At 53.6% G+C, this 19,708-nt stretch overlaps 1 long non-coding RNA gene across 1 annotated transcript; it reads left to right on the plus strand.

Annotated features, from left to right (window-relative positions):
- The first annotated feature begins 558 nt into the window (after positions 1–558).
- On the plus strand, positions 559–19,126 carry LOC310905298. The gene is made up of 3 exons (XR_014588908.1): positions 559–4,684; positions 7,291–7,400; positions 17,337–19,126. It is a non-coding gene; the product is annotated as an uncharacterized lncRNA (long non-coding RNA).
- The last annotated feature ends 582 nt before the right edge of the window (positions 19,127–19,708 follow it).

Here is a 19,708-nt window from a genome sequence, read left to right on the forward strand (position 1 = left end):
CTGTTAGGTAATGAAATTTATAGAGCCATTTAATGATTCCTTGATGGACAGACAGGCCCGCCAGAGGGTACAGCATAAACAGCTACAAAGACCTGGTCCGAAAACACTTTCTTAAACTTTCAGCTTTGCATCTAAACTCCATTTTTCAGATGCTTTCTAAAATAATCTGGAATTAAAACAGATACTTTAAAATCAATACGGGTAGGTGGTTCCACTTCCCCTCTCGCCTTAGGGAAAGAAAGTCTGGTGAGGGATTAAATTAAATTTTTAAGGAAGTTTGAGAAAAGGTTCAATTTTGAAACCCCGGAGAGCCTTCATTAGGCTGATTTAGGGGAAAAAGCTGAGTTTCTGCTTTCGCAGTAGCACTCGGTGACATTTCTGCTGCTCAGCTGCTGGGGCAGCGTCTCCGCCAGCTGAGGGCTGTGCACCCCCCCCAGCACGGTGGCCCCCCCCCCAGCTTGGTGGTTGCCTGAGCACATCTCCTCCTGCATATCTAGCATCCCAAATATCTCGTTTGGAAAGAGGGGCTGTAAACGTGGCAGCGCTAACCACCAACAATAAGTGGGAAAATATGATTTAGTCTTGACAAGGAACTCCCATGGAAGCTGCGCTTTCTGGCTCCCAAGGCATTTTAATGCAATATTCACCTAAATCACTGCATTTAAACATCCATCTGTTACAGGCATGGCTTAGTATAAACAGCTCCGAAAATTCAAAGGGGATTCAGGCGCAGTCTCCCAGCTGTGAAGGGATTTCTCTCTCTGCATGGGGGTTTGGCTCAGTTTGGGGTATCAAAGCAGGAGTTCAGGAGGAACTCAAGCAGGGCTTGCTCCATGCCTGCCTGTATCCCCTCGCCTTCCCACCCAAAAACCTCTGGTCACCCAACTCCAGGTGCGGGCCCAGAAAAGGCTTTTGGAGCAAAACTCATCAAATGGGGGAAATCAGCTCCTCTTTGGGAGTGGTTTCTGATAAACTTAAGCCATTGCAGTTGAAGCTGGGCTGCCAGAGCCCTTCTGCAGCACATTCCCATCCCATTGCCTGCTCCGAGCCACCCTGGGGAGCTGATCCAGCCCCTGAAAAAATCATCGGCCTTTTCGGAAGGGTTATTTTTGGCCTCAGCAGCTCTTTGAACCAGCTCACATCCCGTCCCCTGGAGCAGGAGCCGTGTCCCATGGGAAGAGGATGGCGCAGGGCTCCCGATGCGGACGGGGTTCAGGAAGCGGGGTGCAGCCTCACGAGGCCATCTCCCCTCTGCTGCTCTAGGCACCAACCCTAGCTGCTGATGAGGATGCCAGTGTCGTCCCTGTGCAGAGGAATGGGGTGGGGATGCCGCATCCTTACCCTCCTGAAGCCATGCGGGGCTGCCTTCCTGGCCATGTGCATCAGAAAAGTTTGTCTGAGGTGCCCAGCCTGTCCTGCTTAAAGCCTGCACCATGCCCAAGAAGCTCTTTTGTTGGAAGACACTTTCCAAGACACGCATCCAAGCCAAGTGCTGCCTTCCTAGCTGTCTCCCTCTGTTTTTCTCCATCTTTTCACCCAGCTTTGGCCACAACTCGCTCAGTCTCGCCCACATCCCCCTGCTTTAAGCACTGCTGCATGCTTGCTTTGGCACAACGGTGCATGAAGGAGCTTGCTTTCGAGACAAACATGGGACACGTCTCCTCCTCCAGCCTGTCCCAGGCAGATAAAACCCTCTGCACGAGGCGGCCAGGGGTGCCTGCACTGATCCAGCCTTGCGAGCTCTGGTCCCAGTGTGTCCAGGCACGCCAGCAGAGGTTTCCCTGCTACAGCCACACCTCACCCGCCCGAGGGATTCACCAGCAGGGGTTCACCTGGCTTGTTGTGCACCCTGAACAAGTTACCCCGGGATCCCTCTGCAGCCACCAAAGAGCTTTCACTCCCCTGGGACAACCGAGCTGAGCCCGGACAGCACAAGAAGATGTCCCCAGCAACCCCCCAGCGAGCACTGGGCAGAGGCTGGGTCACATTTCCCCAGCCAGCAACGCCACAGCCAGCCCCAGGCAGCAGGCACAGGCTCCTGCTTTCCACACCACCGTTCTGGTTCACATTTATAGCAGCCCTGGGCTATTATATAACAAAAATCCTGATTTCATCCCCCCCCAAAACCCAGCCCAAAGGAGCTGGAGCAGATGGCGTGGTCAGAGCTCTGTCGAACCCAAGCAGCGGTGTTTGTCTTCTGGCTCAGCAATGCATCTCAGAAAGAGGAAATGGTTTGGAGACTGCTACTTTCTGAATTTTTTTTTTTCCTCCAGATGAACCAAGCGTAAACTAAATGCTGACATGAAGGAGCAACAGGGAAGAAGCTCTGCACCGAGAGAAAGTTTAGCAGTGGCTGAGCAGTTCCCACGAACGCTGTCCTGCAGGAGGGACCAGGCTCTGCCGCAGAGCACAGGGAGCTTTGCACAGAAAAAATTCTTCTTAACCAGGCTCAGAGCCCCCTCAGGACCACCATGAGGGTTTGGCCTGGGAGGTAGAGCAGAGCTGAGTCTCGTGGCTCTGGGCATAGACTTAAACCCACACAGAGCACTGGGGTCCTCCCAAATTCCATGCAAGAAATGATATTGCACCTGAACAGACAGCCTGATTCCCCAGATGTCTTCCCCCAGCTGGGGAATCGAGTAATTTCTGCTCAATAGCAAGCTTTACAGAAAATCTGCAGGCAGGCTCAGACAGCTACAACCCACTCAGCCCGTTTTCAAGGGATGCGGTGCAGACGTCTAAAACCACATTATGGAATAGGCTGGCCCCATAGCTAGAGCAGAAATGATAAAAAGGAACAAACAAGTAGCTCGGCCCCTTGGTAAACACACGCAGCCCCAGCACGTAGGTTATGGGACCTGCAAGGTGCACGACCTTCTGCTCCAGCCACTGAAGCATCAGATAAATGCAGCAAAAGCACTTCCTTCCCCAGCACCCTGTTCTTAATGAGCTTCATTAACGAGAGCAAGGTGCACCCTGCTGATTTGAAAGGGGCCACGGTCAATTAAGCATGTTGGGGAGGTGTCTGTGTGAAGGTGAGGCTTGTTTACCATTTGATAGGGGAAACAAGGGTAAGAAGGTTTACTGTGGGGGTTAAGAATAGCCTTGCTGTAGGCAAAAGGAGTAAATCTTTTTATTAAGCATGCTTTTTATGGGTAATATCAACTCAATTATGTGGTAGATAGCTCTGAGCCCTGCACCGAGATCCCTGATGGAGGGAATCGGCTGCCACAAGCCCGGTGAATGTAGAAATGAGGCTTTTTTCCTAGGGAGCTCGCAGGGTGAAAGCCAGCACAGGCACAGCCACTGGGTGGCAATCGCCATCCGGCACCAGCACCCCTGGGACCCGCGAGCATCCCTTCCCTTCACCCCGCATGCAAATGGGGGAACATCTGGCAGCAGGGCGACTTGTAAAGATAGCCCTCAGCGATGCAAACACAGGAACAGGGGCCCAGCCGAGCTGTCGTGAAGTTAGCATTTGGGGTTTTGTTTTTTTAATTATTTTTTTTTTTTTCTGATGCTCATTTGCCTGTTGTACTTCGCCCTGCTGCTGCTTGCTCGACTCCGTCGCTGCAGGGCTGTGGCAATGTCCCCGTGCCACCAGGGAAAAGCAACCTTTTGCAGTGGGGTGCTGTCCCTTGCAAGGTCTAAATTACCCTTGAAGGCTTCTGTGCTGGCAGAAGCAGGGCTGTGCTCGGGGCTTGGGCTTGCTGGAATCCCAGGGCACCCAGGCAGGTGTCCATGGGGGGTCTCCGAAATGCAGCCGAGGCATCTGTGCAATTCCTTCTTGCTCCCTGCGGCAGGTTTGGGGCGAGGAGCAACAGGCTGGGAAGGAAATCTATGGTCTGGGAGACTGCAGCCTTGTTAGGGTGGGAGCTGAGCTTCTGCCATGGGTTTTCTTTGCAGCCTTGGGTGAACCCCTCTGTGTCCCCCCACCTCGTCCTGCTGCCTGCACAGTGGGGACATCAGCACAGCTCTACCCCAGGGGTACTGTGAGGACAAGCGTATATCCAAAATGCCCAGAGGACTTCAGCTGCTCTTCCAGCAGGTATTTTCATGCATACTGCAGAGCAGCACAGCTTAAACCCAAAGCCCTGATGATTCAGTTCTACGTACAAAAATGCAGCCGGCAGCAAACCACCGCACAAACCTTTGGTCATGTTGGCTTCCCCAGCCTCCCGCTGCAGTTTTTGGAGCCACTTTACCACCAGCGTTACCCTGAACCACACTGATAACAAACGTTTAAATGCCACCTTTGTCCCTCCTGTGCAAAAGGTGCTTCCTTCTGACCTTGGCTCTCCAAAACCAGCCTGGGCTGCAAACCCAAAGCCTGCTGTCAGATAACCCATAAACCTGAGCTGCTGGGTTGGTGGCCACGGTGGTGAGCATCCCCCAGAGCAGACACCCGGCCCCAAAATGAGCACAGCCATCTCTTCCTCCTCTGCCCAAACCACTGCCCAGCGGGAAGGAGGCGATGAGCTACCACCGCCCCGGTGCCAGTGAGTAAGGTGCTGTGGTTCCCCTCGGCTTTTGTGGGGCCATGGCTTGCGATGCTGCGATAGGTCCCGGGGCTCACCGCTGCGGTCGCTGCTTGAAGAAATAGCTGCAGTGGTAACGGCGAGAGGAATCGTAGCGGGCGGTGGAGCGAGGAGAACCGGGGCACTGCTGCCACGGGAGAGCAAAGGTACCCGGGAGCGGGGCAAGAGCAGAGGAAGGAGCCTGGCGGAGAGGGGGGGGTGATGGTACAGGGCCAGCAGCCGGGGCTTTTCTGCAAAGAGCTGCCCGAAAAGGAGGGAGAAGGGGAGGGAAGGGTGGAGACGAGGAGGATTAGGGTTATATTATGTGTTATATATTACATATTATGTGTTATACATGAACATGAGCTGCCTGTAAGGTGCATCTCCCTCGATCCCGGCCTTCCTCGCTGATCCCAAAACGAGCAGACGGTCAGCCCGATGCTGCCAGAAAAGGGGGGGAAAAAAAATCCCATTGCAGCTTAAGGAAGGAACCGAAGGCTGCCAGAGCCACTTCTTCTGCGAGGTGATTAACACAAACCTCCTCCAGCGGTGAGACCAGCCTGGCGGCTGCTGTCTCATGCCCGGAGGCAGCTGGCTGTGCTCCCCAGCAGAGGCTCGCCCCGCGGGGTGGCAATCTCCTGCCCTGCCTTGTGTGCTCAGGGTGGCACCGGGGCCGTCCTCTCGGAGACGAGTCGGGAGCCAGCGAGAGCCCTAACGCCACGTTGTCCTCCCCTGGCGAAGGCGACGAGTGAGGAATTTATCTGGGTGCGGCCTTCCCAGAAGGGTGAAGCTGATACCCAGCTAAGCTCCCGGTCACAAATGCTCTCAGTCGGCCGTGAGATTTCGAAGGGTAATCATTAAACAGGAAAAAGGCTTTATTGCTTACAAGGGTTTTGCTGGCCGCCAACATCTGCTCCCAACTCAAGGCTGTCAAGGTTTCCAGGAAACCCTCTTATCCTTTTAATCAGGTGTATTAAATGCTGAAATTCAGTGCCGGTGGGACATTTTAGGTGAATACCTCAGGAGATTAAGGTCCTAGTTTTAACCACAGAAATGATCTGGCGAGGGCCGTGACAAGGCAGCTGGGTGGAAGGGATGTTCAGGCACGAACGGAATTTGTTCTGTCGGTTTTAGGACATGGAGATGTGGATACAGAAGCACAAGAAGCAGGTTCGTGGGCTCTCCAACTCCCAAGGCCACCAGGTTGTGGTTCCTGGCCAACCCAACCACCAGACCCCTCCCCAGTTCACCACTGGGAGATGTCACCCTAGATAGCGCCAGCTGGTTTTATGGGAACCGGCGGCTCCGTGCAGCCATGCCCAGGCAGAAGTGAGGGCCCTGCTGCAGTTTCACGCAGGTGGAACCAAGAACAACAGGAGGTGCCGACACAAAAAAGTCCTGCTCTGGTTTCAATGGTGAACCACGCGGTTTTGTCGCATGGTTTTCATTCTCGGCCCGGGGGGGAGAGGAAAATGACTCCAATCTGGTTATTTCCCCCGAAACCGTCGCGAATTGGTGCTCGGCCAAACGAGGCAGGGCTCCCCACCCGATATTCCGTTCTTCCCTTTTATGGTCATAATCTGCCCTCTCCGAAAAAAAGATAAAAGGTGAGACTGGACCGCAGCGAGATGCCGTGGGTGTGCTCCCATGGCAGGTCATCCCATGACCTGCACCGTTGGTTCACCACGGGGCCAGGAAAGGGGACAAAACTCATCGGGCAGGAGGGGACATCTCCTGTGGGCAGGGTTTTGACTCAAAAAATGGAGCCAGACCCCTGTTGGTGATGTCGTGCTACCACCATGGGAGAAAAATGCTGACCATCACCCCAAACCCCAATCCAAGTGAGGAAAGTTCCTCCTCCCACCCACAATTTTGGGAGCAGACAGACACTGGTTTCTGTTTGCAAGCCGTAGGCTGCATTTACACCTTCCAAGCAGGAGTTGAGCCCAGCACTGAGGGATAGGGTTCTCCAGGTAATTCACGCTGCAGAGGTCATACAGCAGAGGTCAAACCCCACCTCCAGGTGCCAAACCCTTCCAGAACTGGAGATGTTTGCATCTTCACTTGATTTTTCTGGGCCTCTCCTGATGGCCAACCAACCAGCCCACGTCAGCCTTTGCTGCTCGGTGAGAAATCTGCCGTATCCTGCAGAGAGGAGGTAGATGAGACTGATAAATAACAAGCCACGGAGGAAACCACTTTCCCATCCTGACCTTGAGCATCCTTCCTGGGGGACCTGCAAAGGAGTGCTGGCTTTTTTTTTTTTTTTTTCTAACCAGCAGCAGGATTTGCAATTACCTGCCCTTTTCAAGAATTAGGGGAAGCAGTCAGGACAAATCAGTGCCCCAGCCCCAATTCTGGATCCCTGCAACCCCACCAGAGCCCCTACCCATTGCCAAACCTGACATGGGTGTGTACGTCTCAATCCAGCTATCAGTATTTACTGCACAGCTCTGCCCTTCAAAAAAGGCAGAATATTTCACAAACGAGCTCTCTCGTTACATTTTGTGACTCTTTTAATTCCAGTCTTGGGCAGAAAGTGGAACAAATCGTTGGAGGAGGAAAAATGGGTTGCTTGAATGGACCTGTCACAGAGCTACGTTTGGCTCCCACCTCACCCGATCCCAAGCCTTGGTCCGGGACGTCTCTGTGAGATGAATAAGCTGCCAGGGAACGTGTTCCTTCCCAGCACCCCGGTGCATTTCCTCATACTGACTGCCTTTAAGATGCCTCTCCTGACACCAGCTCACTGAAGCGTTTGTTTGCTTTGCAGGCAGCGTCCTCCGCCAAGCGACGGGAGCGGTGGTGCTGCTTGGGGAGGACCAAAATAACGTCATTTTGGGCCCAGGTCGAGTCTGTGCCACAAAATATACCAGAGCCGAGGTAGGAAATGTGGGACTGACGAGCAGAGGAACAGGCGCTGAGTTTCCCTTTGCCCAAAACCCTCTCTAAGGCAGTGCAGCCACCCAAAGAGCTCATTTCTCTGCGCGCTCTTTCTGACAGCCCTGTCACGTAAAATTAGAAAGTTTCGGGAACAAATTCTCAAACGTGCTTCAGTTGCAAGAAGAAGAAATTAATACCATGGGGAAAATTTCCTCCCGGGCTGAAACTCATCTTGACGAACAAAGAGAGAAATGCCCTGCCGAGTCAGAGGTGTAGGGAGGGGAAACTTGGGGGACACCGAGCTTTTAACCTCCGAAAAATCGTGCCCCAGGCTTTATACAGCCGGTGTAATGTCGCTGTATAAATTCATGAGCCTCCCCCTCTGGGGAGCCGTGCTTCAGTGCCAGAAGATAGTGCAGAATTACAGCAATCAGAAAACAATCAAGAGCTTGGGAAAACGCTGATGAGAGGGACTAAAAAAAAAAAAAAAATAGGGTTGTTACAAAGACAAATGAGAAGGAATAAAATACAGGTATTAAATAATTGGAAGGAAGCAGGAGGTAGATTAACAGCTGTTTTCAGGAGCACGAAGAGCCATGAAAGGAGAGGAATGGACGGGAAATAAACCCCTGAAGGGCAGAGTTTCCCGAGGCAGAGCTTGCTGCCATCGGCCCTGAGCTGAAGTCACCACCCAAAGAAGTTCACGTGGATGATGACAACAAAAGAGCTTTCAGAAACCTGGTGGCCGAAATCCCCTCCACTCAACGCTACAGGCTTCTTGATTTTCCCTACAAACGTGTAGCCATGGGGCTGCAAGACCCCAGGCAGGAGCCCGAGGTGCATCCCCTACACGGGACCTGGCCTTAGGGGAGCTCGGCCACGGCTGGTGCCCACAGAAAACTTCCCCTTGAGCCTTGTCCCATGGCACGGAGCAGAAGCCCCGTGCCACATCCCTCGGGATGACCTTAGCTCGGCAGATTCCTGGAAATCCACTGCCCGGGCAGCTTGTTACTGTTTAACTGCAGAGGGGAGGATGTGTTCCCACCAAGCCCTGATAAGAGGCACCACGTCCTACTGCAGGGGTTAATTAATCAGGGTGGCAGGCAGGTTAATTAATGAGAGCAGCACACATAGCTGGTGGGGTTTACGGCCTGCTCCTTGCCCCAGGTGGGTACAACCCTACGAAATCAGACATATTCAAGGAGCAAAGCGATGGATGCTCACCGCAGGGCTGCTAACAAGGTGGTTTCTTTACCAGGGGTTGTACGATACTTGTTATTTTTTCCCCCATAAATCTCCAGCTCCCAGAGTCCTGCCGTTACATCAGACTTGCTCTTCCTTTTTTTTTTTAAAAAAAAAAAAAAAAACAAGAACTGCAAAGATTCTCCAAACGGAGAGACAAAGGCAAGGAGACATGAGGGTATTCGTGCAAAGGCTTTGCTTTTTAACACCCGTTTCATGGGCTCTCCGGGGTCTGACTTGTGTTATTTTGGAATACGGTGATTTAGGAAAATTACCGACCTTGGCAAGAGGAAGATGACGTGGTGGCCAGAAAGATAAAGTAATTAGGGGGATTAATCCTGCCTCTTGAGTTCTGCCAAGTTTTTTTTTAAAGCACTTGACCTCTGGAAGGCGAGAGATTGAAAGTGAAAATAAAAGGGAAGAAAAAGGTCATTAGTTAGATGAAAAAAAAAAAGGAAAAAAAAAAAGTGCTGGGCTTTCACAACCCCCCTCCCAGTAGTTTTATGAATGCCTTCTCATACTTCTGGGCAAACCCCACATCCCCCGGGGGCCCCCGGCAGCTGGGACGGGTCCAGATGCAGGCAGGGGGCTCCGGGAGGAGGGCGGTCACGCAGCAGCACGTGGGGCAGCTCGGGGTGTCCCCGTCCCGGCACCGCCACCGGGAGATGAGGTTTCCTTTCCAGTCGATCGCTCTTTGCAAGCTGTCCAGGTGAAAAAGTATCGCTCAGGGGGAAAGGGGCACGGCTGCCACCTTTCACTTTCCTTTTCGGTCTTGGGACCTCTCCCAACGTCAGGAGGTGGCATTCGGAGGAGAGCAGCCCAAATGCTGGGGACCTTCCCTTTCAAAGCTTTGTAGCGGATGTCCACCTCTAAACAGTATTTTTAGGTCATTTTGAAGTCTCTGCCTGCTTCTTCCCCCTTTCCTATCAGTTAAAAACCAAAATTCCTGGAATCTCTGCTCCTGGCTCGAGTGACTCACCAGGGAGAGCAGGAGTGTTGTAACACACAAGCCACAGCTGCCTTGCCTGTGGCCGTGGGCTACGGTTTGAAATCACACTCACGTTTTGAGGTTTTCTCCTCACTGCTCTCATCAGTCTGCCTACATAGCAAGGACCGATTTTCTCGCAGCCAGATGTAACCTAGAATTTACAATCAAGGTTTTTTTACCTCGTTATTTCCCGCTCAGAAAGAGATTTTTCTCTCAAGGGTAAAATGAAGATAAAACCTGGGAGAAAACCTCGTGCCAATGCATGTCTTTGGCAGGGCCACCACCCTGCAGGCACATTGCCCGAGGGACCTCAGCTGCTCTGTTCTTGCTTCTGAGCAAGGGGGAGGGCAGCGAGGTGAGCTCCCGAGGACTGCATCTCTCTTGCCAATGGAGGAAAAAATCTGCACACAAGCACGGGGCTTGCAGCAACCCAGCCAGGAGCGTTTCCCATCCCTTCCTTCTGCAGCCAAAAGGAAATTCTCCCTCTCCGAGCAGCTCGCGGCTCACGCCGCAGGCGCTCAGACGCGCTACCCCTCCCCGTTCTCCTCTCCTCTCCCTCTCATCTCCACCCAGCAGCAGAGCAAAATCACTTTTTCATTTTCAAAGGATGGGATTTTTGGTCCTTCCAGGCTGTCATTTCCCTGGTGCACTACCTGCGGGGGATTTCTCTACAAAAGAAGAGCGTGCGCCACAGGAAGACCTGCTGAAAGCAATTGGCTGGCCAGCAAGGTGCCGAAAATCTGCCTGACTTTTCAGCAGGCAGAATTAATTGGCTCCACTCCTGCTTTGAGCCGGGCGAGTATCTTTTGTTAGGAAGCAGAGGTACCCCTCGCAATTTCCTTCCCTGATGCTCTTTAATGGGATTCGGGGTGTTTTTAGCAGGCTCGCTCCCTCCTTTTGCGTGAGCCGTTTGCTTTCTGGAGAAGGGCGCGCACACATCGGTGCGGTTGCATTTCCTTTTCGGGGAGGGAAGGCGAGCAGCGGGGCGAGCCGATGCCAAGAGCACAGAAGAGATATTGCACAACGCCGGGACAGCGCCGGCTCCAACCGTCAGGGCTGCAAGGCGGCAGCAGCGGCGGGAGGAGGGGACGTGCAGTTGATGCCTTTGCGGCCCCGGGGTCTTTTTATACTTTTAGGGAAGTTGGGCTCATCCTAAGTTCCTCTCCCACAGATTGTTCCTGTTGTTGTCGCTGCTCCGACCCCGCAGATCATGTGGCTCGGCATGACCTGGGTGCCGGCAGCCACGGGTGCCTCGGCCAAGCTCCTCCTGGCCCCGGGGACAGCGGTGCCCCAAGCCCCTGCAGCTCTGCCCCAAGGATTTCACCAATCTGTCCTTCTTCTTGCTCTCAATCCACCCCTTTAGGGAACCCCTTTAACTTCCTAAATGCAGCTCTCTGTTCCTCTGCGGAGATGCCAGCCACCTTTGCAGCCGTGCCATGGGGTGCTCCCGCCCCAGCGCCCCAACCTGTGCGCCCGTGGAGAAAAGCCACCTCCTTCCCCGAGCACGCTGGGCACGGAGGGCAGGGAAGGGTTGCTCCAAGGACGAAGGTGCAGCTGGGTTTCCTTTGGCTTTTACCCGCTGTGGCCGAGCCCAAAGTGCCTGCCGTTTGTGTCCTTTGTACACGGGACCGGGTTTGCTGGAGTGGAGCTCCAGCACACGCCTGGATGGCGTGCAGCGACAGGTCCCATCCCTCTCACTTTGTGCTACAGACACGGGTACCAAACAGCCACTGCGGGGAAGATTTTAACTCCTTGTGCCCACTAAAAATGAGGAGCCCGGTGAGAGGATGAAGGCATGCAGGAAGGAGCAAGAGAGCAGGGACAGAGCCAGAGCAGCCCCAAAACACCACTGCAAAGAAATGCAGCAAGAGGCGGTGGGGATTTGCTTTCTCCAGCTCTCGGCCACAAGAGCAGGGCAGTGGAGGTGCTCTCATGAGAGCAGGGTGCTGGAGATGCTCTCTCGTGCACTGCCCCAGCTCCGCTTCCCTCCCCACAGAAGGCAGCAGCTCTGTAAGGCCCAGCCAGGGCTGCACGCTCATCTCGCTAGTGAGGTCGTCAAAACCACCTGAATTTACGATAGCAAATTAAACCCATGGAAAGAGCACGAAAACGGACATGTTGGGGTTCAGAGCAAGAGGCAGGGCAGCACCAGGGCTAAGAGAGGCACTGCTAGAGCAGCCAGCGGCCAGTCCTGCGTGCCACAAAATGCACTGATGGCACAGGGATGTACGGACCCTTCCTGTTTCTTTATCCCAAGCGCATCAGGAGGATGCAGCTCCTTAACAAGAGCTCAGGAACGGATCAAGATACCCAAAGGAGATGAAGCCACACGTGGGGACCTGGGGGCACCGTCCCCTCCGGGCAGGCAGGCACCGGCCCCGCTTTCCCTGCATTTCCCCCAGTGACAACGGGTGCACGCATCTATTTTTTGCAGGGGCCTTCATCACTTCCAATGGTGACAGAGCAGTGACAATTTTGAGGAAGTGGTTTGCACGGCCCTCAAACTTTCTCCGAAATGCCGAGCACCACGAGGCAGGGCTCCTCGCTGCCGTGCCAAGGTGTGCACCCCTGGCACAGTCAGACCTCTTGTAGGACAGAGGAGGCTGGGTTTCCACCCTCTGTATTTTCCACCTTCGAAGGATGCTGTCTCTTTGACACAGCAATGGCTTTTCCATCCATGTTTGTATCTTCAGATTTCCTGGGATGCCCTTGGGAGAGCAACCCCAGCAAGGTTTCAGTGGCTCCCACCCCACCGAGCATCCTCCAGGAGCTGCAGATGGTGCTGGTGCCATCCCTGCATGGGAAAAGGCAGCCATGTCCCCATTAAATGCTGGCTGCCCCGCTGCTCCATCACCCAGCACCGTGGAAAATCCCACCTGCCGTTAAATACTCTTTTTCCTCTAACCTTTACTCTTTTTCCTCTAACCTTGCAGCACGTGGCTCTCATACTGACTCAGTCCCGGCCCCCGACCAGCCCTGTGATCGGAGCGAAGCTCCTGCCGGACACAGTTTTTAGTCAATCTGCCCTAATTAACACCACAAAGCCTCTCGATGGCTGTGGATTCTTCCTGTTCATACGCACAAATATTTCCACTGCTCACTTTCCAAGCCACAGCATTTGGGTATTTTCCCCAGGCACACCTTCCAGCAGGAGTTGACATTCCTAATTTCAGGGATTGCCTTGGCATGCTTAAAAGTCACCTTTTCCTCTCACTATTATATTTATTACAAGCAGAAAAGAACATTTTTCAATGGCAGTTACTAAAAATAATTCGCTAAAAAGAAATCCAGGCACTAAACAAGCCAGCCACTAGTATCTCAGCTCTGTCTTGAAGCAATATTAAGATTAAGACCTTTTGAATTCTGCTAAGAAATGAGAAAAATTCATAATGATAAAATAAATCCTAGGCTGTCTGTAGGATGCCTGCTACAAATGCTCACGCTTTATCTGATGTAAAGAGTTGTTTGGGGAGGACAAGAATCCACAAATCCAAAGAGAAACGTTTCCAGAGCCTTATAGTGCAGAGAAAACGTGGAATATAAACAGGGTTTAGCTCGGTAAGTGCACAGCCCTGGGGAATATAGGATCCGTGGCATACGGAGAGAAAGGAACAGGGAATGGCCCCGCAGTCCTTGAGGGCTCGTGCGCATCGCTGCAGCTCCGCGGGCTTGCTGGTGGGTGAGCTCCAGCTCGTCTCACAGAGCATTTGGTGCCTGCAGAAGGTTTGGGCATATTGTCTGCCAGAACACAGATAATTTAACAAGCTTATCATAACCCAGAGGGGTTTTATTGCATAATTGGCGCCGTGCTATTGCTGGATATGCCGCAGCCGTGCCGGTCCCACGGCATGCGCAGTGTAAAAATTCATAGTGCTGAGCAAGCAGCGCAGTGCTGCATCTCCAGCCTTTATGGATCTGACAGATCTGGTGTAGGGACATGGGTGAAAGCACGCAGCAAAACCAGCCCAAATTACAGCTCTGCAGTGCTTGGTGCTGAATAACCCAGCACCGCCGCCGTGCACAGCCCTCGCGTGGGTCCCGGCCAGGAAACAGCTCGGAAAATGAAAATGAAGTTGCCCTAACCAGCAAAAATACTGCAGCGGGGCTGATTATTTTAGGTGAGAGCTGCAGCGAAGCAGAACCAGGAGTGGGCTGTCCCCCGCCCTCGAGCAGTGCACGCTGTGCTCTCACCCCTCGCTGGCTGCTTCCTGCCTTCCCCCCACCCTGGCTGCTTCTGGGATGGGTTTTGCATCTTTTCCCCCAGCTGGGTGGGATGAGAGGGGCCAACACTGTCCCCAGCCATGGTCCCCACCAACATGCCCAAACCCCCCATCAGCACCCACCGGGAAAGGCGCGTGGTGACCGAACCAGGCACTGTGTGCAAATACCAGATTTATTTCCTAGCAAACCCAATTATTTCAACAAAAAGCTTTTTATTTCCCTTCCCCAACCTGTGGCTTCTTGCATGCAAGAAGCTGCATGAAATCTCTTCTAAGGAAAGTCACCATCTGGGGGGGGAATTTGCAGGGCAGGCGAGCAGCTCTGCCCTGCGGATGGGCGAAATGGGGAACACTCCTGCCGCGCTGTGCTGGGTGATGCCCGGGCTTGGTTTTCGTTTCTGCGTTACCTCGTGGCTTTCTGGGAACTCGTGGGAGTCTCCCAGCACGGAGCGTTTTCATTAAGGAACAAGGCTCCTGTTTTCTTACAACCTTCCTCATCAACAAACCCAAAGGGGAGAAAGAGAATCATTACCCAGGAGAGGCTGAAAGCAGATTTTTCTAACCATGCTTTTCTCCTCTTGCTCCATGCAATGCATCAAATAGCAGGGAGAAGCCCCCACGCCCTTTGCAGACGGGATGGTGACAAGGACTGAGCTCTGCAGGGCACCAAACCCGGTCACATCCTGTCTCTGCAGCTCTGTCGGTGCCAGAAGAGATTTCGGGCACGAGAAGGGGCCCCCGACCCCTCTCCCCAGCCCCTGCAATGCACTTCTTCGCATTTCATAATTGCCTTTCTGCAGAGGTTATTATTGAGTAATGCCTATTTGGTTGAAAAATTGCACCATAAACAGCCAACGGGGAAGGAAATAAATAATTGCTAATAAATGTCAAAGTAGATTAGCAAACCAGAAAGGCCAAGAAAGAGCAACATATTTTTTTTTTCTTTCTTTTTGGTTTGGAAAATAACTGCAGGGCTGCTGCAAAGATTGCATTTAATGAAAACTATTCCAGTACCTTGCAGGGGAGTTAGTGCTTTGTCATTTCCTCAGCCTGGGTTAAAATGTTGTCTGCCTCCTCCACGGTCTGCAGCAGGCCTGGAAAACATCCTTTTCTTCCGTAAGATAAGGAAAAGGAGCCAGGAAGCGATGGGTTTCTTCTGAGAAGGTCAGGAGCTGGGAGTCCTGCGTGCAAAGGGCTCTACCAGCTCCCGTGCTGGGAAATTTGGGGGGTTATTGCATCTCCAGGCTCTGAAATCACATGAGGTAACATGCCTATCACTGACATTTAGCATAAAATAAACCTCCGGGGCTCCATCAAGCAAAGAAAAGCTGGGGAAATAAAATTTCAAGCCTTAAATAAAGACCAAAATAAATAACGGTAGTAATAATAAAGATGACAACGCTGTTACTTCACAGGCTGCTGGTGTTTGGGATTTTCTGACCTGCACGCGAGCTTTCTGAATTTCGGCCACGCTGGGCTGCAGACCCACAACCCAGCCCTTCCTGGAAGGAGAAGCAAGGAGCGATTTGGCAAATTCACCCCTTCAGCTGCGCCTCTGATTTAAAGACCCATTAACATCAGCGCAAAGCTGTGCTTTCCCAAACGACTGCGGTAGGCTCACAGCTGAGGGCCATAAAAGTAACTTATGGAGCAGCAGAGAGGGGAGGAAGGGAGAAGGCAAGCCCCTAAATCTGCTTGTGATCCCACCAGCGCAGCCCCGTGCTCGTTCCTGGGGCATTTTTCTGCCAAGAAGGGGCCGGTGCCTCTGCTTCCTACGATGACCTTACTTCTCAGAGTTCAGAAAGCTGCTTTTTTAAAAAAAAACAGCATGCACAGAAACTGCCCAGCGCGAGCTGCTTCAGCACAAATCCCGGGCATTTTTTTTTTTCCTTTTAATTTTCTACTCTTTACTCAGCAGAAACACACATTTCCTTGCTCTAGTCTTGAAGAAATAAAAACCTCAAGAGCATAGAGGATGCAGAAATAAATAGCTAACCCTTCACTTATTCCTCGTGGCTCCCCTAACTCCTGCCAGCTCAACTTGTGGTTGAGATTACAGCGATAAATCACAAGCTGCTCTTTGAAATAACAGCTCTGATTTCACCCGGCGTGAGGAAGGAGAAGGAGCGGGGCTTGTGCAAGGCAGGGGGACAGTGCCGTGACGGGCTGCCCCCGGGCTCGGTGGTGGATGGAGGGGACCCATCCGTGACCACACACCTTCAGGCATGCCACCAGCTCGTGTTCACAGCTCGATACAGCAGAGAGATGTTCCACCGAATTGATAAAGGGCTGCTGGGCTCGAGCATCCTCTCCGGTAGGACGGGGCTCAGCTGTGTTGCAAGGATGCTCTTAAAACATACATGCAGTTACAGGGGGCTTCTATATAGTCACCAGCCTGCACCTGGTGCACGAGGCAAGGAGCTGGGAAATGCCGCAGGGCTGCAGCAAAGGGGCCAGACCTGAGGTTTTCATCCCCAGTGAGAGATTTGTGGGTACAGCACGGATTTAGCAACTCTGCTCCCCAATAAGGCAGCCCCTTGGCTTGGCCGTGAGCCTCAAACTGCAAACACCGGTGATGCAAGGAGGTAGTGGTGATGCCCTGATAAATCCATGCGCGAGAACCACCAGGCACCCCTATTTCTCCTGTTGAGCCTCCCTGAGCAGAAATCAGCCCTTCGACGGGCTCAGCCCTTCAGTTCGCCTGGACCGAGTTTCAGCTCACGGCAGGGCACCTGCCGAAACTCGCGCCGTGCCCTTATTTTTAGCCTGTCCTCTCGGTCCCAGCTGCAGGACCCTCGCTAGGCGAATGGAAACCCTGCGGCCGGGCGGTATTTTTAGCCGTGTCCAGCTGCCGGGGCCGGGATGGGCGAAGGCGCACAGTGTGGTTTGAGCATCTGCAGCGAGGCCGGCCGGGCAGGAGCAGCAGAAACGGCTCCAGGGCTTTTCAGCCGTGCCTGGGGTGGGGGGAAATGTGGAAGTGGCTCCTCGATCCTGCACCCAGGGAGGGTTAAATAAAGAAAAGAGCCGCCACGGCCGGCGGGGGCCCTTTGGGCACAGCTGAGACCAAGCGGGGTGGCGGGACGTGGCCGTGCCGTGATGGGGCTGCCCCGTGCTTGGATCCGTTCATGCAAAACCCTACTGGGGCAAGGGAGGGGGCTAAGGGGACATTTCTCTTCCTCTCCATCACCAACATGTCTCATTCTGCACCACCGGGGTGCTGGGGCTCACCCCCGTTTTTAATTTCTGGGGGCGAGGACGTTGGGGGACGTACAGCCCCACAGAGCCGATGGCCCCGGCGCTTCCCCTTTCTCGGAATAAAGCATGGCGTTTCTCCAAAAACAACAACAAAAATAATGATGCTGGAGCTTTTACTTTTTTTTTCTTTTTTTTGCTCCTTTTTAGGTGAGTTTTGCTCCTTTTCGGGTGGGATTTGGGAAGTTGCCGCAGGTTCGTTTGCTTTCAACTTCGCGTTTTCACTTTTTAAAGTCTGCTGCGGTGACTAATATCTGCCTGCCCGTGGCACACTACCTTGCTCTGGAAATACCCACCAGCACGTGGAAAACAAACAACAAAAATCATCTCCAAAGGAGCCCCCGATTTTCCTGCGTGTCTCAGAAGCCCCAGGGTCTTGGCACCATGGGGGACCAGAGGGACTTCGCAGCCGAGGCCAGCGGTGATGTCCCCAGGGGTTGACCCAAGTGGTGGCCACCAGACCTCATCGCCACGGCACATGGGTGGCTGTGGGATGGAGGTGCCACGTCCCCGTCACACAACCCGCCAAGGGCACTCGGGGCTCGGGCAGGTGACGTGGGTCCGTGCCCGGCGTCACTTTTGCACCGCCACCACCTTGGGGTGCCCGTGAGGTCTTTGGTGGGGGTCTCCACTTCCCGAGTCTTCACCCAGAGCCTGACCTGAGCCCTGGCGCAGTTTCAGTGCCACCTTTCTGGGTTGTCCTTGTGCTGCCTGATGACATCCCATGATGTCCCACGGGACATCGGAGCCTGGCGTGACCCCGTAGCAACACCAGAGCCCGGATTTCATACGGCCACTCCACGCTGCTCTTCCCCTTGCCCTGTGCACTTCCTAGCAAAACAAGAATGTGTGTCTGCCTTCAAAGCAAAAGGCTCGGGATTTATAAATAAAAGAAATAAATGAGGTGGTGTTTTTTTGGTTTTTGTTTTTTTCTGTTCAAAATTAGCCCCCGGCAGACAATGTGTACGCACAGCGAAAGACTTGGTTTCCTGTCTGTTTGTCAAGGCTCCTAACAAGCTTCCTCTGTATAACAAACCCAGCCGGAGGGCGGAAAGGGTAAGGACCGAACTGAAATGTGTGCAGTGGGATTGCACAACCTCCCTGGCCGTCAGGGGCTCCTAATCTGGGGGCGACTGGGCAGGCTGGGAGTGCAACGTCCCTTCTGCAGCCGCCCAGCCGGGGCTGCTCGAGGAGCCGCTGCAGGCGACGGCATGGGTCTGCGCCTCCTTCCCCTCCCAAAATAGTTCTTCAGATCCACAGACGAGTCATTTGATTTCTCGGCCAAAAATACCTTCCTGCTCGGCGCATGGGTCTTGAAGGAGGAGAAGGGGCGGCGGGCAGCGCTGCAGCCCGGGGTGCTGTTGGCTGTGCCCAGCGCCAGCAGCGCGGTGCCCGAGGGATGCTGGCGGGGATGATCCATGCCGGGAGTGTGGGAAGCGCAGGCAGCGCCGAGAGTGATGACGCAGCGTTGTTCTTGTGGTATTTCTGGCCCGGCCAGAAGTGGGAAGTGTCAGAAATCTCATGAGATGCAGCCCGGCCTTGTGAGATTTCCAGCGCTTTTGCAAACCCCTGAGGGCTGGATTCATCTCTGACCCAGTTCTCTCGCTCTTTATTGCTTATCCCTGGGGATGTGGCTTATCGCTGCCGCGGGGCTGGTACAGGCGCATGGACGAGGCAGGAGCAGAAGCGGGAGCAGAAGGGTCAACGCCTCACCCCGTGCTATAGCCTCCTGTGCCAAAAATGGTGGAAAAAAAAGCCAACACAGCAATGAGCCCAATGGCATTAATAATGGCAGCAGAATCACATCTCTCATTCACTCATTCATACTCAGATGGCAGATAAAACACTCTCCCCATCCCTGCAGCTTGTCTGGTGCAGTAAGGTTTCCCCGAATCTACTGAATAAGGCTGTGAAATGAAAACATGGGATGTGAAATGATCCTTCATTAACTGCTAACTCAATTAAACACGTTCCTGTGCGCACGGTGGGGGTCCAGGCACCCAGCAAGAGGCACAGCGGCTGGAGCAACCGCATCCCCTCCGCCAGATCTGGGCTGAATGATCAAAGCAGGAGAGGTGAGCTGCCTCCTGGGGTTTGGTGGGGGACAGGAGTGGTTTGAACATCCTGCCTCTGCTCTGCCCTGCCAGCACTTTGGATGCCGAGCCTGGTCAGCAGCCTCAGAAATGCCAAATTTCTCCAGGCTTCGTGGAAAGAGCAAAACGAGCGACCCCTCTGACGGCGAGGCTGAAGCGCGTGCCCAACCCCAGTAGCAGACACCTGAGAACCCACTCAGCGCTCTCTCAGCCTGATGTAAATGAGGCTGGGGCCACCAGGATGGGACCAGCATCAGCCGCCGAGTTTCACCCCGTCACTGCTGCCGCGAGGCGCTTACAGTAATGCCAGCAGAGAAAGCATGGAAGGAAATTCTGATTTCAACCAGGGGCACCCCCAGCGCGGCTCGCAGCACGCCCCCCTTTACTCAGGAGGGATTTGAAGCGATGTCACGCACGGCATTACGGAGCCACCCAGCCGTGTCACGGTGTTTGCTTTTCCCCCATCACCTCGCCGCGTCTCGCATAGTCAAACACAAAACCAGATAGCTGAGG

This window comes from Anser anser, assembly GCF_964211835.1.
Source record: "Anser anser genome assembly, chromosome: 11".
Taxonomy (NCBI): Eukaryota; Metazoa; Chordata; class Aves; order Anseriformes; family Anatidae; genus Anser; species Anser anser.